The following is a 25,909-nucleotide window of genomic DNA, read 5'->3' on the forward strand; positions in this document are numbered from 1 at the left end:
CACTGCCTGCTCCCTTTCCCGGTGCTCGGGGGCTCAGTGTCCCTGAGGAGGGGGTGTACTGCTGATGGGAAGCTGACTGCTGAGTCACACAACCCCCACATCTCAGGAGCTTGACACACAGGGTTATTTGCTGCTCACGGCAGTCTGGGGGGTGGGTTGGTGGTAGGGACGCTCTGCACCTCATAGTCACTTGGGAGCCAGTTCTTCCCTGCGGTGGCTTGGCTCTCTGCAGGGGCTCCGGAGTCCCCCAAGACACCCAGGGGAGAGTGGACGGAAGGTCTTTGGGGAGACCTTTCCCCAGGACCACAGGATGGGAGATTTCCATTGGCCAGAACTGAACTCAGGGCCCTTGCTAGCAGAGGGGGGGCATGGGTGGGTGGGTGGGGAGTGCCTGTGGTGGGAAATGTGGTTTAGTTGTGTGGCCACGGAAGACTGGGTGCAGGTGAAGAGTCAGCCTTCCTGCCGGTGTCTGACTTCTGTTGCTCCCTAAGGGCCCCTTTAGCCCATACATTCTGGAAGGTGCACGGGGCCCTGACCTCCTACTTGGCCTTCTTCTGTGTCATCCTGTGTTCCCCAGACTCACCAACCGCTTTCTATGAGGCTGGTTGAAGGGAGAGGCCCCTGCGGGCCTCGCCTTGATGGGGACTGAACTGAGCCGCTGAGGTCAGATACACCTGAGTTTGGAAATCATTGCATTCGCCAGAGCATCTTAGCTTTTTATTTTATTTTAGGGGAATCTAGAGGCTGTTGACCTAATTTGAGAATTTGACCAAAGCTGTGGATGCTCTAGAAAAATGCACGTATACATACCATACCCACAGCAGCCTGGAATTCCCAATGCGGACCTCCTAGAGCAGTGGTTCTTCACCTTCACCATGAGCACAGCCCCTGCGGTGCTATTTAAAAATGCACATTCCTGGGCCCCCACTAGGCTTCCAATCCAGTAGCTCTGCCCAGGAATCTGCATTTCGAGAAGCTCCCCTGAAGTAGAGGGGAAAGACAGGTGAAGGGGCCTCGGGCTGGTGCCTGGGTCTGTGCCAGGCAGCCCCCATGCCAACCCTCCCAGGGCCCAGCAGAGCCGAGCCGGCGTGAGCTTTGTCCTCTTCTCTCCCATTCTCTTTTCCTTGTAGGAGTAGGACTGGCAGGAGCCCAAGCCAAACACTTAAGACTCATTAGTGGGACAAATGGAGTCTGGGCTGTCCCAGTGCCCGGGCTCTGCTGGGAGGGAGAAGAGATGGGCCGGCTCCCAGGGAAGCAGAGCCAGATCTGGTGTGGGTGGGGGGTGTCCTCTGCTCACCCTCTGCCTGGAGAGTGGCTCAGGGCCTTTGCTGGGAGCCCAGGAGAGAGGGCAACCCACTCAGGCTTTGACCACAAAGGCAGGTGTGTGACAAATGCCACAACTGAGATGGTAACGTTCTTGTGCTGCCATTTCTCAGACCGAGCCTGGGGTTCTTGAGAGTCGCCTCAGACAGCTGGGTGGTGGTGGTCTTTTGCCTGGTTTTGGATTTTGGAGACCACTGAAAGTCACTTGGAGGCTTGCGTTGTGGGGATACTCTGGGCAATCCAGGAAGCTGATCGATTTTAGTCAAAGGTGGCTCTGAAGGCATTTTCTGAAGAGGTGAATGAGCTCTGGAAGAGTCGAGCGTACAGCCTCTCAGGCTAAAGGCAACAGCTCAATGTGTGTATGCAGGAATCCCCCCCTTTCCAGTCCTTTCCCTGCGTGTTAGGCAGCGGAGCTGTCCCTTCCCGAGAACCTTGTCCTGATTTCATCAAAGTTAGAAATGTCTCAACACTGCCTCTCCCCTCTCCCTTGCTTCTGAGGCCCTCACCAAGAGCCCGGCCGCATACAGATCGGATTCCTGATGACGGGGGAAGCCTTTGGGAACTGGACAGGAGTGGAGCCCAGGGGGTTGTCTCGCGTGGCCTCCCCTCCAGGAGCTGGAGTTGGTGTTCGGGGTCGGGCTGAGCCTGAGAACCAGCTGGCCTTCGCCGATGGTGCCCTTGGGATCTGACTGGTGATGCTGGGTGTTGGGCAGAGTCTTCTGAAGGGTTGCTGCCCACTTAGCTCTTCCTCCTTCCAGTGTCCTGTCCCCAAATGTGGTCCAGCCACGGGCCGTGGTCATTGCTGTCCCGAGGGGGTTTGAGACAGAACCCTGGATGTCCCCTTGGATGGAGCAGTAATTCCTCGTCCGACGGCCCAGAGAGACTGAAGCTGGTGGACGGGATGTCCTTAGGGCCGATTTGCCTCTAGAGTTTCACTGAGCCAGAAGCGGAGGCTCACCTGGGACAAGCCCTTTGGCCTCTGCTGCCGCTGCCCTGGCTCCCTTTTCCTCCCCGCAAGTGCTGATTGATCCAGGCAGGAAAAGCGCTGGCCGGTTTCAGAGGCACACCCCCTGCCCTGGGGGAGAGCCAGGCCCTCGGGGCTAGAGCCTCCTGAGCCCAGTGATAAAGTGGGTTTTAATCCCTGCCCGAGAAACAGCTCCAATTATACTTTTATTTACATAGGCTTTGTCTCCAAAGGGCCAAACACCCATTCATTCATTTTTTTTTAAGAAACAAAGTTTATTGAATTTTCTTCTGATGGCAAAAGCAGAACATTCATGGTTGACTACCTAGAAAACACGGAGAAGTAAGATTCAGAAAATTAGCCTGTGACATCGCCACCCAGATATACCTAGACTGCTAACATTTATCAAAAGAATACTTTTTATTTTAGGATAGATTTGGATTTATGGACACGCTGCAAAAATAGTACAGAGAATTCCACTAAACCCACGCCCAGTTTGCCCTAATTGTAATAGTTGATGTGCGTGCGGATGGTATGTTTGTTCCAACCGATGAAGAAATAGCGATGGGATTGTTAATTTATTAAAGTTCACAATTTACTCACATTTCTTAGTTTTTGCCTAGCATCGCTTTTTCTGTTCCAGGATCCCACCCAGGACACCCCATTACATTTAGTTGTCACGTCTCGTTACACTTCCTTAGACTGGGACAGTTTCTGCTTGATTTTGGTGACCTGGATGGTATAGAGGAGTCCTGGTCTGGTGTTTTGTAGCATGTCCTTCAATTTGAGAATGTCTGATGTTTCCTGATTAGAGAGGGAATATAGGTTTTCGGGAGGTAGAAGTAAAGTGCCATTCTCATTCTCTTGAAGGTACAGGCTCTCAGTATGACCTATCAGATGTTCATTTCTTTTTATTTTATTAAAAAGATTGTTTTCATTTCTTTGTAAAAATTTATTCATTTATATTGAGAGAGAGAGAGAGAGCAGGGGGAGGGGCAGAGAGAGAGAGAGAGAGAAGCAGACTCCCCATTGAGTGTGGAGCCTGATGTGGGGCCCAATCCCACAACCCAAGCAGAAATCAAGAGTCGTATACCCAACCGACCGAGCCACCCAGGCGCCTCTATCATTTGTTCATTTTAAGTGTGCCCCACTGGCCGAGGCAACGTCTATTAGGATTCCTCTCTGGAAAGTTATTCTGTCCCCTTGCCATGTGATACTCTTTGGAAGGAAGACCTCAGTTCTGGCATTTTCACAGATGTGCTTCCAGACTCAACCTTTGCCCTCATCCCCAGAACACAGCAAAGTTCTAATGGGCACCTGTTAACTCCTGACCCCTAAGGATCTTGCCAGGAGCTGGGGTGTGGGTTCTAGCCTTGACACTTTCATTTTCATCATTTCTGGAGCTCTTTGGGCACCAGTTACCATTTTAAATGCATCTGTGCCTCAGTCCATGAAAACCAAAATGTTGAGTACTTACTGTGTGCCAGTCCCTGTGCTAAGTGCGTTCCATCCCTTATTAAATGCACAAATGACCCAGCGATGGAGATGATGCTACTGCCTTCGTGTTATGGATGAGAAAGCTTTGATTTGCGGAAATGAAGTAAGTTGCCCAGAGTCATGCAGCTTTGCAAGTGGCAGAGCTGGGATGTAGACCGTGGTCTGTGACTCCAGAGCCCTGGACGAAACTGTGCTTACCTGGGCTGCTTAGGGTCAGTCACAGGGCAGGGAGGTTCAGAATGTGGGCTCACGGGTTTCTTTTTTTTTATTTATTTATTTATTTATTTATTTATTTATTTATTTATTTATTTATTTATTTATTTTTGGGCTCACGGGTTTCAATCGTGGCTCTCCCATTTACCAGCTGTGTGGCCTTGGGTGAGTCACTTCCCATCTTCATGCCTCAGTTTTCTTATCTGTGCAGTGGGGACGATAACATCTCCCAAATGGGGCTGTCGTGAGGCGTAAATATTTTTGTAAAATTTTTTTAAAGTTTTTCTTATTCATTTTTGAGAGAGAGAATGTGTGTGTGTGAGCGAGTGCATGAGCAGTGGGGAGGGGCAGCAGCAGAGGGAGAGAGAAAATTTTAAGCAAGTCCATGCCTGGTGCAGAGCCTGATATGTGGCTTGATCTCATGACCCCTGAGATCATGACCTGATCTGAAATTAAGAATCAGATTCCCAACCAACTGAGCCACCCAGGCGCCCCAAGACTTAGATTTCTTAAAAACATGTTTGACTAAGGGTAGGCAGTCAGTGAGTGATTATTGTTATTACTATGATATTTTTTTCATTTGTCCGTCCATCCATCCATCCATCCATCCATCCATCCATCCATCCATCCAGGAAAAGCACCGCCTGCTCTGGGCCTCACATTCAGATCTATAGTGGTGTCAAACCAAAGTAGGAGTTCTCAGCCCTTTTTGGGACATAGACCCTTCTTGGCAGGCCAGTAAAATATAATACATAGGATCACGAAGGAAACTAATTATACTGAAATAAAGCTATCAAAATATCAAAAAACAATTTGTGGTGTGTTTATTTCGTAACATAAGATCTAGCGGTAGGTCCAAGCACTACTACAATTTCGAGGTGGTATTATTAACAATGTTTGAGAATACCGCAATGACTAATGAGCTATGAAGAAACCTGTCATTATTGTGAGTGACAAAGCCGTAGGTACTCCAGATTCTGCTGTGGGTTGATGTTTGTGTTCACAATAGGAAAAAAAAAAAAAAAAGCTAAGTTTCAGTTAGAGGCGTGTGAGCATTTTCCCCCCTCAGTCCAAGTTCACAGATGGCTGAATTGTTAACCACGGACCCCAGATTAAGAACTGAGGTGGGGACGCCCGGGTGGCTCAGTGGTTTGGCGCCTGCCTTCGGCCTAGGGTGTGATCCTGGAGACCCAGGATGGAGTCCCATGTCGGGCTCCCTGCATGGAGCCTGCTTCTTCCTCTGCCTGTGTCTCTGCCTCTCTCTCTCTCTCTGTGTCTCTCATGAATAAATGGATAAAATCTTAAAAAAAAAAAAATTGAGGTGGAGGATGCCTGGGGTTCCTTCCAGCTCTTCCAAGTGTGACCCTGATCCTCAGGGGTCCTGTGGGAGAGGAGAGGGGGCCCTGTGCTCTGAGGATGTTGGCCCCAGGACAGACATCTCACAGGGCCTTTCAAGCCTCAGCCTGGCTTTCCTGAATTGCTCTGTTCTAGAGGTTTCAGAGACACCGGCTGGCAGCGCCTGCCCGTGGAGCCTTTGCTCTCATCGATCAATGGCTGCAACTGTAGATCTATTGACCCAGCCCTTTATTTTCGAGAAGCAACCTGCCTTTCTTTGTTAACCCCTGCCAGTCTGGCCCCAAATGGGATTCCTTCTGTGTTCCGGGCTCAGCACTAGGTCCGGTCAGGCATCAGGAAAAGGGGAGCACCCTATGGATAAAGGGCACCCACCCAAGGCCAGTGGCTATGCTGGGTTCTCTCATCAAAATGTTTGACTCCCTGAATCAGGACAGACTTCAAGCCCCAGGCCTGCCTGAGCTTCTGATGCTGTTCTCTCCAGAATTCCAGAAGCCTCTATCCCTGCTTCACCAGGCATGTGAGTTTGGGGTCTTTTCCACCCCAGGATCCGCACATAATATCTACACCCTCCATTTCTCTCTCTCACAGACAGACAGACAGACACACACTCCTGCAGATTCACATAAGGTTAGGGCTGGTCTCAGCATGACAAGGAAACATAGACTCAAGTTTTGGGGTATTGGGTAGGTGGGAAAGGACCTCCTTCACTTAAAGTCTGCAGTTTGCAGCCCCAGCAGCCTGTGTCTTCATCACTCACAACCCATATCTGGGGGTTAAGGTTTGTTCCCCCCACTCCCCAAACCCTGGGTTTTGTTTTAGAATGAACAGTCTCTAAGGCAGTGCTAATTTCTTCTGACCTTAAAACCTTTCTTAGAATTTGTGCAGGGAGCAGGGCAGAGGCATGAAGGGGAAGCCATGGGGTCTGAGGGCCAGAGACCCTGCCAGAGCCGTGCTAAGGCCCCTCAGCAAACTCCTTGATTCAGTTCAATCCCACAGACGTGTTACTGGACCATCTATTATTCTTGCTGGGCATGTGGAGATAAAGCAGGTACAGCCCTTGTCTTGGGGTAAAAGTCTGGCAATAACCCCCAAATACGGTGTCATGGAGATTATAGTGACGACACCTGGGCAGAGCTAGACAGTGTGGAGCACTTTGCTGATGTGGGGCCTCTTGAAGGGAAATGGACTGATCAGTTAGCAGGGCATGGAAGGTGGAGTTTGTCAGAGTACAGGAGGAGGAGGGAAAGAATTGCACCCCGGGGGCGGGGGAGGGGGGTGTTGGGGGTCAGCCTGGGCAGAGCCTGGTGTGAACACCTGACACTCTCCACCAGGAGCCCTGTCTTGGCCTGCTCCGCCCACCATTACAAAACAAGACAGAGTGGCTTTAACTATGACTTTTCCCTCTTCTGGGGCTGGAAGTCCAAGGTCAAGGCACTGGCAGGTCTGTTTCCCCTGAGGCCTCTGTCCTTGGCCTGCGGATGGCTCCACCATCTCCCTGTGTCTTCACGTGGTCTTGTCTCTGAGCCTGTCTGTGTCCTAAATTCTTCTTTATAAAGACACCGGTCTTATTGGATTAGGGCCCACCCCTAGGACCTCATTTAACTTAATTACTTCCTTAAAGACCCTATCTCAGAATATAGGTATTTGTATTTGAGGCATAGGGGTTAGAGCATCATCATATGAACTTTGGTGGGGACACAGTTCAGCCGGTGATGGGAGTTGACTGCGGGACATGGAGAAATGGGCCTGGCGGGGGGCGGGCTGGGGGGGGCAGAGTCAGGTCAGGAAAGGCCTTGAATCTCGGGGTTGAGCTTCGCATTTCAGCACTTAAAGATGATAGCACCTGCTCCAGCTTCCGGAGGGGCCAGCTCAAAAACGAAAGCATCCCCATGTTCCTGTTTCCAAAGCACTGGAAATTCTGGGAGTGGTGAGATCGCTCAGGCCTACTGCCCTCAGGGCTGGTCATGGAGGCTGTGCCCCAAGGAGGGGCCGGCAGTGGCCGTCTGCCCTGCTCCGTGGGAGCCCTGCCCAGCTGGGTGGGTCCCAGCATCATATCTAGTAGTAAACCTTCCTGCTTTCCAGAAACTCCCATCTGGGTGGGCAGGGATTTTCAAAGACCTCACTAATCTGAGGCTGATGGGTCACAGAGAGCTCAGCTTCCCAGGGAGGGGAGGGGAGGGGAGGGGAGGAGAGGGGAGGGCCCAGAGTTGTGCTGTCTGGGCTTTCCCCCTCAGTGGTGAGGCCTCCCAGGGTTGGGAGGCTAGGAGGTCTGTGGTCCTCCCCTGCCTCTTCCCCTGAGTGCACACCCCAGCCCCAAGCCCCACCACCCTTCTTTCCGCCTCCATGAAACAAAGGGAAATAAACTCCCGAAGGGCCTGGCCCTTCCAGCCCTGACTTTGGGATCTTGGAACTGAGAAGGAAGTAGGGGGAGAAGGACCAGAGCAGGGGGTGGGACCTGTCGGGCCCCTGGGGAGAGCCTCGGGCTCCACCGGCTAGCCAGGACAGCCTGGGAATGTACTTTCCTAGGACACATGAAGCTGGCTGGGGCAGGGATGCAGGGCGAGTGCTCCTGCTGGGTAATTCTTCTCAAAATCCTTTATTGACCTGGTGTGTCCGGTACATGAATTCCATGTCGTAGAGCTTGATTTTTTTTTTTTTCAGGCAGGAATACATTTGTGTAACTGCCACTCAGAACCAGATACAGAACATAGCAGAGCTCAGAAGGCTCCCTTCCTCATACCCCCTTGCACCCCATCCTCAGACAACCACTATTCTGACCATCCATTAATTTTGTCCTTGAACGTTGCATACATAGAATCACACAGTATGCGCTCTTTTTAAAAAACTGTTGAATTGAGGTTCGACATTTCAGCTTCAGCTTACAACACAGCGATTCCACAGTCCTGTACATTGTGAAATGCTCGCCATGATGACTGCAGTCACCATCTGTCACCACACAAAGCGATCATATTATTGACTATATTTCTCACGCTGTATTTTTCATCCCTGCGACTTATTCATTTTATAATTGGAAGTTTGTACCTCTGAACCCTTTCCCCTTTCACCTATTTCACTCTCTCCCTCCCCTCTGATAACCACCAATTTGTTTTCTGTTTCTATTTTGTTGTTGTTTTGTTCGTTTTTTTCAGACTCCATGTAGAGGCAAAATCATTTGATATTTTTCCTCTGTCTGACTTATTTCACTTAGCATAATACCCTCTAGATCCACCTATGTTGTTGTAAATGGCAAGGTTTCATTCTTTTTCGTGACTGGGTCATATTCTGGAGTATACATATATACATCATATCCTTTTTATTTTTATTTATTTTTTTAAAGATTTTATTTATTCATTCATGAGAGACACAGAAAGAGAGAGAGAGAGGCAGAGACACAGGCAGAGGGAGAAGCAGGCTCCACGCAGGGAGACCAACGTGGGACTCGATCCTGGGTCCCCAGGATCATGCCCTGGGCTGAAGGCAGTGCTGAACCACTGAGCCACCCGGGCTGCCCTATTTATTTTTAAAGTAAGCTTTATCCTCAAAGAGTTAAAAATAGACCTGCCCTACGACCCAGCAATTGCACTGTTGGGGATTTACCCCAAAGATACAGATGCAATGAAACGCCGGGACACCTGCACCCCGATGTTTCTAGCAGCAATGTCCACAATAGCCAAAGTGTGGAAGGAACCTCGGTGTCCATCGAAGGATGAATGGATAAAGAAGATGTGGTTTATGTATACAATGGAATATTCCTCAGCCGTTAGAAATGACAAATACCCACCATTTGCTTCAACGTGGATGGAACTGGAGGGTATTATGCTGAGTGAAGTAAGTCAATCGGAGAAGGACAAACATTATATGTTCTCACTCATTTGGGGAATATAAATAATAGGGAAAGGGAATAGAAGGGAAGGGAGAAGAAATGGGTAGGAAATATCAGAAAGGGAGACAGAACATAAAGGCTCCTAACTCTGGGAAACGAACTAGGGGTGGTGGAAGGGGAGGAGGGCGGGGGGTGGGGGTGAATGGGTGACGGGCACTGAGGGGGGCACTTGACGGGATGAGCGCTGGGTGTTATTCTGTATGTTGGCAAATTGAACACCAATAAAAAAATAAATTTATTATTAAAAAAAAAAGTAAGCTTTATGCCCAACGTGGCACTTGAACTCATGACCCTGAGCTCAATCTTCACCTGCTCTACTGACTGAGCCAATCAGGCGCTCTTAGACCACATCTTATTTATCTCTTCATGTATGGATGGACACTTGGCAGCTTCCGTATCTTGGCTATGGTGAATAAAGCAGCTATAAACACAGGGATGCATATATCTTTTCAGATTACTGTTTTTGTTTTCTTCAAGTAAAGACCCAAAAGTGGAATTACTGGATCATATGGTAATTCTGTTTTTTTAATGAAGATTTAACTTATTTTTTTAGGGAGAGTGTGTGTAAGCAGGGGGGCGGGCAGAGAGAGAGAGAGAGAGAGAGAGAGAATATCAAGTAGACTCCCCCACCAAGCCTGGGGCCCAACTCCAGGCTCGATCTCTGAGATCATGACCTGAGCCAAACCAAGAGCCAGATGTTTGACCCAGGCATGCTGGTAATTCTGATTTTGATTTTTTGAGGAACCTCCACGCTGTTTTCCAGAGTGGCTGCTCCAGTTTGCATTCTCACCAACAGTGCAAGAGGAGGTTCCCCTTTCTCCACATCCTCACCAACACTTGTTTCTTGTTTTGTTCCTAATAGCTATTCTGAATTGTGGGAGGTGCTATCTCATTGTGGTTTTGATTTGCATTTCTCTGATGATGAGTGATGTTGAGCATCTTTTCATGTGTCTGTTGGCCGTCTTTGGAGAAATGTCTATTCAGGTCCTGGTATGCACTCTTTTGTGTCTGGCTTCTTTTGTTCTCTATTACACTGAGAAGTTCTCCCACTGGATTCTGTTGGAAACGGGGAAGATCCTCTTCAAAAAGTCTGTTCCATGAATGCTCCTGAGCTTGCCTCTTCCCTGAAACATGACATCCAAATTTCTTGACATTTCTCTTGTCAGGACAACTGTGCCCTTTAAGCTGGTTGGGCTTGTGACCGTCTTGATCAACAGAGCATGTGGGGAGGACACTTCGGACTTCCTAGGCTGAAGCATAAATGGTGATGCAGCTTCTGCCTGACGTGCTAGAACACTGGTGCGTGAAGCACTGGACCACCTCGGAAGACTGCTTCCTACCCTGAGGCTGCCATGTTCCCAGGAAACCAAGCTTCACGGGGAGCCTCATGTAGGCATGCTGTATTTAGCCCATCTTGAGTCTAGCCAGGGAAGGCATCTGACATGTGAGGGAATGGGGGCCAGAAAATTCCAGCCTCCAGCTGTCAAATCATGCCCTGCCTCCAAATCTACCCAACTGAGGCCTCAGAGATCATGGAATAGAAACAGATCATCCCTCTGGTCACCCAGCCACACCGTGCTCTGTCCAAATCCCTGACCCATGGAATTCAGGTGCCTATTAAAATGGCTGTTGCAAGCTTGCTAAGTTTTGGGATAATTTGTTACCCCAATAATAACTAGAACATGGAGCGAGAAGTGGCTGGACCTGGGAAGGCAGAGTTAAGCCTTCTCACTGGCTGGGAATTGGCAAGAGAATCTGCTTTCCTGAGCCCTGCCATGACCTCATCCTTGCTCTTTTCTTCAGACCTCCTCTGATCTGTTTTAGGCCAGTTGTCCACTAATTCTTTGTCCTCTACCATTCCCCAAAAGCAAAAGGCATCTTCTGTAAGGGTAGGATTCCTCCTACACATCTTCAGCTCCCTATCAGAGCCTCCTGAAGAGGGGAGCATGTAGAATGACTGCGAGTGTAGACAGTCTATGGTATGTACAAGGAAAGTGTGTAATCCAGCTCCCAGCACATTCAAGAGATGTTCGTAGCAAAAATGCTGCCATTCTCAGTGTCTTCAACAAATGGTGTTGGGAAAGTTGGACAGCTACATGCAAAAGAATGAAACTGGACCACCTTGCTACACCATATACAAAAATGATTAAAGACCTGAATGTGAGACCTGAAGCCATAAAAACCCTGGAAGAGAGCATGGGCAGTAATTTCTCTGACATCAGCCACAGCAACATTTTTCTAGATATGTCTCCTGAAGCAAGGGAAACAAAGCAAAAATAAACTATTAGGACATCAAAATGAAGAGCTTCTGCACAGTGAAAGAAACAACAAAACTAAAAGGCAACCTACTGAATGGGAGATGATACTTGCAAGAAGATACTTGACATATCCAAGAAAAGGTTAGTATCCAAAATATATAAAGAACCGATACAACTCAACATCCAAAAAACAAATAATACAATTACAAAATGGGCAGAAGACCTGAAACAGACATTTCTCCAAAGAAGGCATCCGGACGGCCAACAGACATAAGGAAAGATGCTCAACACCACTCATCATCAGGGAAATGCAAATCAAAGCTACAACAAGATAGCACCTCACACCAGTCAGAATGGCTGGTAGGAAAAAGACAAGTGTGGATGAGGATGTGGAGAAAAGGGAACCCTCTTGCACTGCTGGTGGAAATGCAGACTGGTGCAGACACTCTGGAAAATGGTACAGAGGTTCCTTAAAAAGTTAAAAATAGAATTACCCTATGATCCAGTAATTACACTACTGAGTATTTACCAAAAGGATACCAAAACAGGAATTCAAAGGGTTACATGCACCCCTATGCTTATTGCAGCATTATTTATGATAGCCAAACTATGTAGACAGCCCTAGTGTCCATGGAAAGATGAATGGATAAAGACACCATAGATGGTGGTGGCATAGATGTAGTATCGATGTGATACACACACACACACACACACACACGCACACACGAATATTGTTCAGCCATATGAAAGAAGGAAATCTTGCCATTTGCAACAACGTGGATGGAGCTAGAGAGTATTGTGCTAAGTGAAATACGTCAGGCAGGGAAAGACAAATACCATATGATTTCACTCGCATGTAGAATTTAAGAAACAAAACAAAGGAGCAAATGAAGAAAAAAAGAGACAGAGAAACCAAGGAACTGGCTTCTTTCACTTAGCTTAATTTTCAAGGTTCATCCGTGTTACAGCATATGTCAGCGCTCCATTCTTTGTTCTTGTCAAGTAGTATCCTCTGTACGGCTCTACGACATTGTATTTGAGAGGCACTTGGACTACCTTCATTTTTTGGTTGTTATCAGTAATGCTCATGAACACACGTATGCATGCTTTTGTGTGACATAGGGTTCATTTCTGCTGGTTTAAAAAATATTTTATTTATTTATTCATGAGAGACACACAGAGAGAGGCAAAGACACAGGCAGAGGGAGAAGCAGGCTCCCTGTAAGGAGCCCGATGTGGGACTCGATCCTGGACCTCTGGGATCACACCCTGAGCTGAAGGCAGACGCTCAACCTCTGAGCCACCCAGGCATCCCCATTTCTGCTGGGTTTATGTCAAGGAGTAGAATTGCTGGGTCATATGTGAATTTGATATTTAGCCTTTTGGGAAACTTCCAGATTGTTTCCCGGGCAATTACACCATTTTCCAGTGTTGTGAGGGTTTTGGGTTCTCTGCATCCTTGCCAACACCTGTCTTCTTGCTTCTAGCCGTCCTAGTGGGTTTAAAGTGGTATGTGTTTGTGGTTTTGCTAGGCATTTCCCTCATGGCTTATGATGTTGAGCATCCTTTTATTTGCACATTGGTCTTTTGTAATCTTCTTTGGAGAAATGTCTATTTCAAACCTTTTCTGAATTGCCAGAGTTCTTTATGTATTCTTGATACAAGTCCCTTCTTGGGGTTTGCTTTACTAATTTTTAGGAAAGGCCATTTTTTAGCTTTCCTGTTCCTGGGTTTACTGGCTGGAGAATTGTGTCAGGAACAAAACATTGGCTCATCCACAAGGCAGAACAGAAACTCCTTGGAAGCAACAGCTCACATGCATTCTTGGTGCTGGTGCAAACAGACAGGATTGTCCTGGTTCCCCTTTCCCCTCATTTCTTGTTTCTGGATCTTTGCCTCAGTCCGTGGGTCCCTAACAGTATGGGGTCGAGGCACATGTAAGAATCACCTGTGGGACTTTTGCAACTCTTACAGTCTCGTGGCTCCCTGAGCTATCCTCAGATGCACTTTCCTCTTCCATGCACCCTCACTTTCTTTTCAAGAACCACTGTCCTAAAAGGGACGCTTGGAGACAAACCCTAGCATGTCCTAAAAAGGACGCTTGGAGACAAACCCTTGAAATGGCCCCTGGGTAGCAGTAAAACTGAAATGAAGGCCCAGGGCTTGGCGTCAATGGCCAGTGCTGATCCCCAGACAAAGAAAATGGTAGGGAGGTTCCTCAAAAGTTAAACAGAGAACTATTATATGATTTAGCAATCCCACTTCTGGGTATGGAGCCAAAGGAACTGAAATCAGGATCTCAAAGAGCTATCTGAAGCCCTATGTTCATTTGCAGCCTTATTCACAAGAGCCAAAATAGAGATGCAACTGAAGTGTCCATCGATGGGCGAACGGATAAAGAAAATGTGGTATATGGGGCGCCTGAGTGGGTTAGTCTGTTAAGCATTTGACCCTTGCTTTTGGCTCAGGACATGGTCTCAGGGTTGTGAGATCAAGCCCTGCATTGGGCTCTGTGCTCAGCATGGAGTTTGCTTGAGATTCTCTCCCTCTCCCTCTGCCCTTCCCCTTGTGTGTGCTCTCTCTGTCTTTCTCAAGTAAATAAATAAATCTTGAAAAAAAAATTATATATGTGTACAATGGATTTTTTTAAAAAAGATTTTATTTATTCATGAGACACACACAGAGAGGCAGAGACACAGGCAGAGGGAGAAGCAGGCTCCATGCAGAGAGCCCGACGTGGGACTCGATCGATCCTGGGACTCCAGGATCACGCCCTGGGCCGAAGGCAGGTGCTAAACCGCTGAGCCACCCAGGGACCCCCTGTACAATGGATATTATTCAGCCTTAAAAAAGAAGGAGATTTTTCCTCTGCCACCACAGGGATGAACCTGGAGGATGGTTTGCTAAGTGAGTAAGTTAGACACTGAAGGACAATACTACACGGTATCCCTCACATGAGGAATCTAAAAGAGTCAAACTCACAGAAGCAGAGAGTAGAATGGTGTGTGGTGGGGTGGCTGTGGGGTGGGGAGAAAGGGGGAAGTGTTCATCAAGGAGTACAAAGTTTAGATTATATGAGGTCAGTAAACCCTAGAGATCTACTGTGTGGCGCAGTACCTATAGCTGGTGATACTCTGTTGCATGCTTAAACACGTGCCGAGAGGGTAGATCTTGTATTAAGTGTTCTCATCACACACACGCACCAAATGAGGAGGGAGAAAGCTGCTGCAGGAGATGGATGTGTTTATGGCTTATGTAGGTTGTAGTGTTGATCTCATCGGTGTACACTTATTTCCAAACTCATCAAGTTGTATTGTTTAAATGCGTATGTCATTTTGTATGTCAATCACACCTAAAGTGTTTTTTTTTTTTTTTTTTAAGATTTATTTATTTTAGAGAGAGAGAGGAGAGGGAGGTGGGGGGAAGGGACAGAGAGAGAGGGAGAGAATCTCCGGCAGACTCCCTACTGCGCATGGAGCCCCACACGGGGCTTGATCCCACCTCCCTGAGATCATGCCCTGAGCTGAAATCAAGAGTCAGATGCTTAACTGACTGAGGCCCTGTTTATTTATTTATTTATTTATTTATTTATTTATTTATTTATTTATTTATTTATTTTTTGTGTGTGTGTGTGTGTTTAAAAAGAATGTTCTCTTCTTGTGGGAAGTGGCATGTGCAGCTGGGTTAGGGGGTCAGATTGTTCTGTGGCCGAAGCCCAGGGTGGAATGTAGTGACATGTGATCGTGCCCCGGGGGAGGAGGGATGGAATACTGATGTTGTGTTTATTCAGTGTCTACGAAGCTCTAATGTTGAGCAAGGCGTTGTGCTAAGCATTCAATATTCCTTATTTCATTAAACTTCCACCACAGCCTTATGGGTTAGGTGCTGTTCATCCTCGTTTTCCAGGTGAGGACGGGGAGCCCAGAGGGATTAACTTGCCATTTCTCACCCAGTTAGCAGGTGGTAGAGGTGGGATCCACACACAGGCTCTCTGCCTCCAGCACCTGCATTTCTCTGGTGGCTGGAGCACCCACGCTCTTGAGTCCGAGTCCTGCCAATGTCCATTTTCGCATGGTCAGTTCGCAAAGAGATTTGCACGGGAGGCCGCTGAGCTGGAGAAGAGCCCTGCGTGTGGACCCAGAAAGCTGGCGCTGAGAAGTACCCTGGCACGCACAGACTTTGTGTGACCTGGGTCGGTTACCTCATCCTTCTCTGCATTTCCTTACCAGACAATGGACATAACAGACTCACGTCACAAGGTCATTGTGAAGGTCAAATGAGATTTTGGCTGTGAGTAGGATTTGTAAATGCTAAAGTTTGGAAAGTCAGGGTTTGTTATTCTTATTACATTGTTTCCTTGATTCAGGTCAAATCCTGTCATTAGCAGCCCCAAACCTAGATAGGAGTCCTGGCCAAGTTTAAGGGGTGGCTGACTTCTGAGCAATACCCAAGACGGTAGAAACATGGCCCCGCCCCGAACTGGGGTTCAGAATTGGAGGTACTTTGGTTGGTCCCTAAATCCTACCATCCCCACTTCTCCACTACCTTTTGCTTTCGCCCCTGCTCCCATCTGTGCTGGCTGGCTATCTTTACCATTTCCGTGCCCCTTGACAGAAGCTGTGTGACAAATTTATGGCCAAGACAGGGCGTGTTCATCAAATGTTCACACACTCTTGGTTGGGGGTGGTGGTGGTCAATGAAATGTAGGCAGAAATGACATGTGTCTCTTCTAGGCAGAGGCCGTTAAGAGCTAGTGTTCCCTTGTCCCCTGTTGGATGCCATCTCTAAGGTAGAGGAAGGCTACTTGACTCACAGTGGTCTTTGTGACATGAACAGAAGTGAATCTTAATTGTAATAAGCCCCTGAGATTTGGGGGTTAATGGGTGAAGCGATGTAGCCTAGCACTGCCCCCTCCATTTCCTGCCATTGGTCCACACAGAGGAGAGGAGGGAGGACCCTATTCCCACAGAGTAAGCAGCACGAGTAAAGATGTGCCATGTTACAGGAGAAGGAGAGCATTGGTGTGGATGGACCCGAGGGTCCTTGCTCACAGAGGCCTAGAACATAGGGGTCAGGGTCACTCCCTTGAGTTCTGGCTCTGCCACGGACTGGCTGTGTGCTTTGGGCAAATTACTTCCAAGCCTTGGTTTTCTTAACTATAAATTGCAGGTGATCACAGCGCCCAGACTGGCCAGGGGGGCTGCTGTGAAGGTTGGGTGAGTGCTTGCTCAGTGCCTAAATTAGGGTTAGTGCCTGATTAAAATCAGCTGTGCTAAATCTGTCATTGTTATGCTAATGGAGGACTGGGAGGCAGATTTCAGGGCAAACTGAAGAGCTTTCCATTCTTACCCATAATCTGGAGCCTAAGATAGTAAAATGTAGGAGACAAGGACCTAGAGAGTCTTGAGGGTACCTAGAGAATGAATTCATCCACCGTCCAACAAACTAAAAAAAAAAAAAAAAAAAAAAAATTCATTCTCTGAACATGAGGGGGTCTCTAACCAACAGGGCGATAGGGCCTGAACTGCTGGACTTATTGGAGAACCTTTCTTTCTTTTTTTTTTTTTTTTAAATTTATTTTTTTTTGGTGTTCAATTTACTAACATACAGAATAACCCCCAGTGCCCGTCACCCTTTCCTGTCCTGCTGCCTCCTTCAGAGGAGCTAGGAAAAATAGCAAGGCCAGGAAGGGAGCCAAGGCCAGTGACTTCTTGGTAGGAAGCAACAGGAAGCACACATCGAGGCTAAGTGCCTCTCCTAGGGGCCCTGTGTGAGGAGCTCGGTGGGGACGGGTGGTGCCACCTTTGTCCCCGGGGAATTGTGGTCTGGGGGTCTCCGGCTTGCAGTCCGCCAGGCCTGAGAAGCCAGGCGGCACTTCACTGAAGTTACATCTCAGAGGCCTGGGAGTGGGAAGTACCGCCCTGTGTCTGCAGCCACATGTCTGACAGCCTCCTGGGAGCACCGGTGAATGGGGTGGTGAAGTCCTGTCAGGGTGAAAGTGGGGTGTCTTGTCTACCCAGAATCCATTTTCCTGTCTCTTGGTTTTCTGAGCCAGCCCTAAATCTATAGGTTCAGCAGGGCTGACTCTGTGTCCAGCTCCAGGGCCTGACCATTCACAGTATCAATACTTCCAGGCTACTGTGACAGCTTCACAGCTTGTGAACTTTCATTTGAACCCTTGGGGGATAGAATCTCTCTTTTCACAGGACTCACAGGGAGGAGGCTATGGGCTCTGACCTTCTGGAAGCTCATAGGTCCAGGGAGAAAAATCTGCCTATGGCTAATATAGCAAAGCACAGTATGGATAGAACAGAGACTGCATCCCAATGCTACTGTGTGCAAGCCCCTGGACCCAACCGGGCCTGAAGGCCACCTCAATGTTTTAGTTATGTGAGAGCCCTGATTGTTACCCTTGGTTCTCCAGAAAAGCATTTTTGGCTATCTGAATCCTATTGGGGGCAGGGGAGGGGGGGAAATCTCACCACCAGGATGCATGTCCACTCTCCACTCTTGTTCTGGGTTCACAATGGGTTGCTCACTCTGTACCAGCTTGTGGGCTGGGCTCCTGGGGTAGAAACATGAATAGGACTTGAGCCTTAGCTCCAAAGGCTCAGAGTCGAGAGACGATGACAGATATAACTAGAACGGCTCAGCGTAAAATGTGCTGAGATAAAATAAAACCTGTCATGGGAACAAAGAGAAGAAAGGGAGCCTGGATCTCAGCGGGAGAGGCATGTTAAGTGAGGCTGTTGAGAGGAGGTGATATTCATCGTTTTCAACAGGTATTTATGGGGCATCTGCTCTGTGCCGTATACTCTGCTAGGCACTGAGGGTGTAAAGGACTTGGTACCTGGCCTCAAGGCACTGACAGTCTGGTGGGAGCGGGGGTCCCCCAACTTCTCTGAATATCCCACGGGTACCAGACAGGATGGTGGTGCTGTCAGAGCAAATAACCAAGGAACAGGACTTGGCTTTGGGATGTAGGGGAGGTTTCTCTGAAGAGGAAGGAGGAGCAAGGACTGAGCAGGACAAGTGGGGACGGGGAGGCATCCTCGGCAAAAGGAAACAGCATCTGTGAAGGTTCCGTGGTGGGAAGGGGCAAGACAGCCAAACAGACACGACAGATTAGTGGACTGTTTAACTGTGAAGGGAGGCCCCGTGATCCGTAACGCCAACGGCTGTCAGGCTCCTGAGCGAGACAGGGTGTGTCACACGGGCTGAATCATGTCCCCCCTCGCTCCCAAATCCATATGTTGGAGCCCTAACGCCCCAGGCCTCAGAACGTGAGGAGATGGGGTCTTGGGAGAGGTAAGTACGTTACAATGGGGTCACTGAGGGTGGGCTCGAACCCAGTATGCCCGTCCTCACACGCAGGAGATATTTGGACACAGACACCTGTGGAGGGAAGACCCAGGAGGTCAGCCACCCCCGCCCCTAGCCAAGAATAGAGGTCTCAGAAAGAGCCGAGCCCGCTGACACCCCGACTTCCTCCGGCTTCTGGCCTTCAAAGCAGAAAAAATAAATTTCTGTCATTTGAATCCCCCAGTCCGTGGAATCTGCCCCGGCAGCCTGAGCAGACCGGGCAGGAGCCGCGTGGGAGGCGTGCAGAGGCACCAACGCCCTGGTCACGGCCCCCCACCGTGCGGCAGGCCCCTCTCTGCGCCCCCTCCCGTGGCCCCCCACACTCCCTGCTCCCTGAGCCCCCTGAGAGGGCGGCCTGCAGCCTTCTCCCCCTGGAAGCAGGTGACAGAGCGGGAGAGAGAGACAGGCCTTGGGAACAAAGGGGCTTTGTCCTCTTCCCGCTTCCTTCACCTGAGTTGGGATGTGGGCGAGTGAAGGGGGACATCTCTCCCACTAGGCTGGGGTCAGACGTTCTGGGTTCTCCTGACCCCACCGCCCCCTGGCTGCGTGACTTTGGAAAAGTTACCGACCCTCTCTGTGCTTCACCTTTCTCATCACGGAGACGGGAATAATGGGTTGTTGTGGAGATTCAGTAAATGTGTAGAACAGTGTCTGGCACAGAGTGAGGGCATTAGGGTTGCTCCCCTCGTGGAATCTCATTCTTTTTTTTTTTTTTTAAAGGATATGCAGTTAGTTAATTAATTAATTAATTTATTTATTGAGACACATACAGAGAGAGAGAGAGAGAGAGAGAGGCAGAGACACAGGCAGAGGGAGAAGCAGGCTCCATGCAGGGCGTGGATGTGGGACTCGATCCAGGGTCTCCAGGATCACGCTCTAGGCTGCAGGCGGCACTAAACCGCTGCGCCACTGGGGCTGCCCAGAATCTCATTCCTAACAGGAGAGAAATGTTCCCTTACCATTATTTGACATTCTCCTTGTCTCACATGTACTTCTCATTTGGTCTGTATAACAACTCCGGGAGCTTGGCCCCATGCTTCCCCATTTTATAGATGGGAAAACTGAGGATAAGGAGATGGAGTAATTTGCCCAAGACTGCCAGTAGCTGTGGTGCTGGGATTCGCCTCTGTGAGTCGAACATGGGTGCTCACACTCCTAATCACGGGGCAGTGCTGTCCAGTAGAACTTTCCATGGGGACGGAGATGTTCTGTAGCTGCCTATCCCATGTAAGTAGCCCTAGAGACCTCCTTGCATGTGGCCAGGGTGACAGAGGAACTGAATGTGTAATCAAGTTAATTTATAAGTAATTACAATTAAAATCTCGATAGCTCCCTGTGGCCCTGGCTCCCGTGTTAGGCGGGCAGGGCCCTGGGCCATGGAGCCTCCAGATTGTAGCACAGGCTCTGTTTCACGGCTTGCAGGTGAGCGAAGAGGGGATTGTCCAGACCCCCGCAGCTACCAAGCCAGGTTGCAACGCCCTGCTCCTGGCCTGAAACCCAGGCTTCCGGCCAGTTCCAGGCTCTTCCCTGCTGGGCCTGCAGAGAACAGGCTGCCCACTCCCGAGAAAAGGTCAGAGAATTTTTTTTTTTTCTGTGGCGGACACCGGACCCCCGGTTTCCCTAATGGGTGGTGGGAGGGGAGGCTGAGCACCCTCCCTTGAGCTCCCCTTACTCCTCACCCTTTCAGGCCCTGAGCTCCACTGCTCCAGCAAGAGAGAGAGAAACCGGAGGGGAAGCCGAGCTCGAGCTCCTGCACTTCCTCTCTGAGCTGGAAGCTGCGCTGGCCAGCGTTCAAGACTTAATTAGCTGCAATAACTGAATAATCATCTTTAAGATGATAGTGGTAAAGCTCACGAGCATCCCGTCGCCAGCTTGACTGTGCCAAGCTGGCTGGACTGAGCAGGATGACTCAGTGCCCCATGGAGGCTCCCCTGCCTGTGATTCTCTGCGTGATGGGAGAGGTGAGGTTCACCGTCTTTGGGGGGGCCTGCTTCCATGTCTGTGGGATGGAGACTATACCCACTGGGCAAGGCGGTTGTCAGGAGTCAGCGAGAGGCTTGGATGTCCCAGACAAAGGGACCCTGGTACTTGCTGCTGAATGACCTTGGGCATGCCACTTCATGTCTGCAAGCCTGCTTCCTTCTCTGGAAAATGAGCACCCACCTCTGAAGACTGTCTGGGAGGCTTGAGTGGGCAGGTGTGCAAGCAGTGCTCGGCCCCAGGGCCCGGCACACAGCGGATGCTCTGCAAATATCACTTTTCCCCCTTTTTGGTTTTCTTTTGTCTTTCTGCTGGATCTTTGGAGACATTCCTCGTTTGGGATGAGAGGGAAAGACTTGGTAGGAAGTTTGGAAGGAGCTGATGTTCCAGAAACAGTTCTCTTTCCTGATACCTGTCAACACTCCTCTGGTGGTGTAGAGTTTCGGGGTGCTGGGGCCTTTGAGGTTTAGGACGAGAGCAGAAGACACAGTGTGCAAGCTCCTTTCCAGGACCCATCGTGCATGTTCTTCCCTGGAACCCGAAGGAGGGAAAGGCCTCCAGAGCCAACAAGTTCCTTCCCATAGAACTATTAGGTTGGACGATGGGAAGTGCCATTTTTCTAGGTCAAAAGTTGGCTGAATATAATAAGCAAGCCTTGTGAAATAAATAAGACCACTTCACTTGACTTTAATTAAGTCTGCATTAAGCCATGTGCTGCTTTATGCATCTATTTAAGGACGTGAGAAAAAAAAGTATAAATGTTTTAATAATGAGATTTAAATAGCCCTTCAAAGCACAAGAGGAGAGAGGCCGTCAGGCAGGATCTAACTGATTGCCAAGTAATTTATAAGAAAATGATTAATTCAGGATTTGAAAAGAGGGAGAGGCTGCTCCCGAGTAAATGGAGTGATGGGCAGGTTAGCAGACAGAGCTGGGGTTTCAGTTTGTGTCTAGAGGGATGGTTAGAGCTTCAATAGGCAGAGAGAGGGGTCAGACCGATGCTTCTGGCAGAGTGGAACAGCACGACCTAGGTCCAGGGACTCCATCCCTGGGGTAGGGAGACGGTGTCTGGCAAACATGTCTGCACCTGACCCCATCCCGGTGACAGAGTGGGTACCAGTACACACTGGATAAAAGAGTGAATGGATGAGCAGATGGAAAATGTGTGGAGGTGAGTGAGCTGACCAGTCCTTTGGGGGCCAGTGGGCCAGTGGAAGATAACACTGTCGAGTTTGGTTGTGGCGGCGGGGTCGGGGGGTGTTCTGAACACAGATGAAGGAGTTTGGAAATCACTCAGAGGAGACCACCTGAGTTCTCCACTCTGAATGAATTCAGCAAATACCTATTATGTGTCACGTTAGTTCTAGAGGTGAGAGAAAAGCCTTGGAGCATCTCCTAATTTGCTGATTTTAAGGTGAGGTTGTCCTAGCAAACGGAGGCCACTCTCATTAGTCCGGATACCTTAGAGGACATTGCAGTCATGAACGACTCTGGGTTTCCGGGGGGCTTACAGCAATGCAGGCCTACCTGTTGCATGTGCTCCACCCCAGCTTGGCGGTAGCATTGCCCCACGGCATCTTCATCCCAGGACCTGGCTGAGAGGGCAGCCTATATCTGGGACAGAGGAAAATAAATCCTGGTAGGCCGCGTGCCGGGTCCCTCTGCTTCTGCTTAGGAGTGACACATTTCCTGGCTAAAGCAAATCACTGGGCTGAGCCAGATGTCAGAGGGGTGGGGAAGCCTAATTCCCCTTTCCCCAGTAAATATATTTGAATAACAAAACTACCAGTTTCTCACTGAGATTTTGTGTCAAGAAAGAGTAAGCTGGCCTGGGAGATACATAGTAGTAGGGAGAGGGATGATCTGGGGATTCATTCCTGGGTTAATCTGAGTTTTGTTTTGTTTTTTGATTTTATTTATTTATTTATTCATGAGAGACACACAGAGAGAGACAGAGACATAGGCAGAGGGAGAAGCAGGCTCCCTGCAGGGAGCTTGATGTGGGACTTGATCCCTGGATTCCAAGATCACACCCTGAGCCGCCCTGAGCCGCCCTGAGCCGAAGGCAGAGGCTCAACTGCTGAGCCACCAGGTGTCCCAATCTGAGTTTTGTGATCCTGCCCGTCACACCCCTCCTGCCTCAGGCTGAATAGAAGTCACTTTTACTTATGTAGCCAGTCTTGGTCAGATTCTGGATAGTTCTTTAGAGGGTGGGACAGGCTACCTAGTTTGGGGGACCCAGTGCCAGATGAAAACGTGGAGCCTCTTGTACAAAACTCATTAAGGATTTCAAGGCACTTGTGTCTCTGCCTCTCTCTCTCTTACTGTGTGCCTATCATAAAAAAAAAAAAATTCTAGGCACTGACAGCAAAGGCAGAAAAACCACGCATGATGAAGCATTTTTGAGTGTGGGCACTGTGCAGCCGTACAGGTCGTGCACCCATGAAGCTGGCCCTGCGTATAGGTAACCGCTGGTTCCATCAGGTCCAGGCAGGCTACAGCTTCCCTCTCCTCAGCCTTTCACTCAGCCTTCCTCCTCTCTTTTGTGCAAAGCTGTCCATTTCTCATTGGCCTGACGACTGTTTCCTTCCCACTCCCCATGAACGCTTATTTATGTTTGAGAAGCGCTCCGTGAATTGCATGCAGGCCCAAAGGAAGAAGCAGGAAATGGATGGGGCTGGGGGCAAGAATGTGAGGCTACATCAGGGTGGTGGCATTCCTAGCAGCCCTCACCTTGCTCTCCATGGCAACTGCTTGGAGACACCATGCATCCAAACTCCATTCCCTTCAAACCCCCCGACTTGCTCCCCTTACTCCTGTTCATCCATCAGATGAGAACAGGCATCTTCTCAAACCCACTTCTTCTTCGGACCTCCCAACGGGTGGCACAGATCCCAACCCCCCAGGGAGGCAAGGCTGCTGTCCCGCTGCTGAAAGTTGATCCTCCTCTGCTTTGGATCGCTCCCTCGCCTGGCCTGTCCTTGATCCCTTTCTGCCTTCATCCGGTTCATTCCTTCTTTTGACTGGATCTTTTCTGTTGACTTTTATTTTTTGAAATAACAGCTCTGCTGAGATATACTTCACATGCCATACATATAATTGGCCTGTGTAAGTGTAACAACCTAATGGTGCTTAATGTATTCAGAGTTATGCAGTCATCTCTATTATCAATTTTAGAATGTATTTATAGCTCTGCACCCTCCCCCCCCAGCAATTATTTCCCTTCCCACCTCCTCTCCCTGACTAGCCCTAGGCAGCCATTAATACTTCCTGTCTCTGTAGATTGGCCTATTCTAGACATTTAAAATGAATGGAGTCCTACAATGTGGGATTCTTTGTTACTTTTTTCACTTAGCATAATGTTTTCAAGAATCATTCAGGTTGTAGCATATATCAATTTTTTTTTTTTTTTTTTTTTTTTTTACTGCCAAATAATATTCCGTGTGTGGCTATACTACACTTTACCTGATGGACATCTGGGTTTGGATCCACTTTTTGGCTATTAGGAATAATATTTATGTGAACATTTGTGTGCATGTTTTTGTATGGCACGTTTTCATTTCTGTTGGGTATATACCTAGGAGCAGAATTGCTGGATTATATGGTAATTCTATGTTTAACCTTTTGAAGAACCAGCAGGATGTTTTCCAAAGTGACTGCACCATTTTCCACTCTCACCAGGAGCGTGTGAGATTTCCAATGTCTCCACATCCTTGCTAACACTTGTTATTGTCTGTTTTTTTTTTTTTTTTATTACAGCCCTTCTTGTGGGTATGAAATGGTATCTCACTCTGATTTTGCTTTATGGTTAATAAAGCAAATGTGATGCTTTGAATGTAATGTTAGTGATGGTTAATATGGTTAATGATATATTTTTGGTTAATGATGTTAGCCATCTTTTCACACACTTATTGGCCATTTGTATATCTTCTTCGGAAAAATGTCCATTAAGATCCTTTGCCAATGGGATGCCTGAGTGGCTCAGTGGTTGAACATCTATCTGCCTTTGGCTCAGGGCCTGATCCTGGATTCCTGGGATGGAGTCCCACATCGGGCTCCTTGCATGGAGCCTGCTTCTCCTCCCTCTGCCTGTGTCTCTGCCTCTCTTTCTGTGCCTCTCATGAATAAATAAATAAAATAAAAAAAAAAAGACCCTTTGCCAATTTTTTTTTTTAAAGATTTTACTCCACACTCAATGTGAGACTTGAACTTATAACCCCGAGATCAAGCATTGCAAGCTCCACCAACTGAGCCTGCTGGGCACCCCTTCTTTGCCAATTTTTAATTGGGTTGTCTTTTTATTATTGAGTGCTAATAATCCTTTATATATTGTAGACATAAGACCCTTATCAGATATATGGTTGTCAACATTTTCTCTTGCTTTGTGGGTTGTCTTCTCATTTTCTTGATGGTCTTCTTTGGAGCAAAATTTTCAGTTTAAATGAAGTCCAATGTATCTATTTTTTGTTGTTGCTGCTTGTGCTTTTTGATGTCATATTTAAGAAACTGTTACTTAATCCAAGGTCATGAAGACTTACGCCTATGTTTTCTTTTAAAGTTTCATGGCTTTAGTTCTTACATTTAGGTTTTGGTCCATTGTGAGTTAATTTTTGTCTATGGTGTGAGATAGGGATTCAGCATCATTCCTTTGAATGTGGATATTCAGTTGTCCTCACATTTGTTGAAAAGATTTTTCTTTCCCCATTGAATTGTCTTGGCACTCTTGCCAAAAATCAGTTGACGATAAATGCAAGGGTTTATTTTTGGAGACTGTATTCTAATCCACTGATATATATGTCTATCCTGTCTTTATGTTAGTACCACATGGTCTTTATTACTGTCCTGACCTTGCCAAAGGCAGACCTGAGCCAAAGGCAGACGCTCGAACACTGAGCCACCCAGGTGTCCCCTCTAATGAATTTTTCAGATCAGCTATCACACTTTTAAATTTCAAATTTTCCATTTGGTTCTTTTAAAAATATATATAATCCTTATCACTTTATTGAGAGTCTCTTCTTGATGGAACATTGTGATCCTATCTCTTATTTAAGCACGATCCCTTTTACTTCTCTG

At 48.2% G+C, this 25,909-nt stretch overlaps 1 long non-coding RNA gene across 1 annotated transcript; it reads left to right on the top strand.

Annotated features, from left to right (window-relative positions):
• The first annotated feature begins 16,381 nt into the window (after positions 1-16,381).
• Positions 16,382-21,615, top strand: LOC111090818. The gene is made up of 3 exons (XR_005372955.1): positions 16,382-16,464; positions 20,279-20,426; positions 20,544-21,615. It is a non-coding gene; the product is annotated as an uncharacterized LOC111090818 (long non-coding RNA).
• Positions 21,616-25,909: the final 4,294 nt, after the last annotated feature.

This window comes from Canis lupus, chromosome 18, assembly GCF_011100685.1.
Source record: "Canis lupus familiaris isolate Mischka breed German Shepherd chromosome 18, alternate assembly UU_Cfam_GSD_1.0, whole genome shotgun sequence".
NCBI lineage: Eukaryota > Metazoa > Chordata > Mammalia > Carnivora > Canidae > Canis > Canis lupus.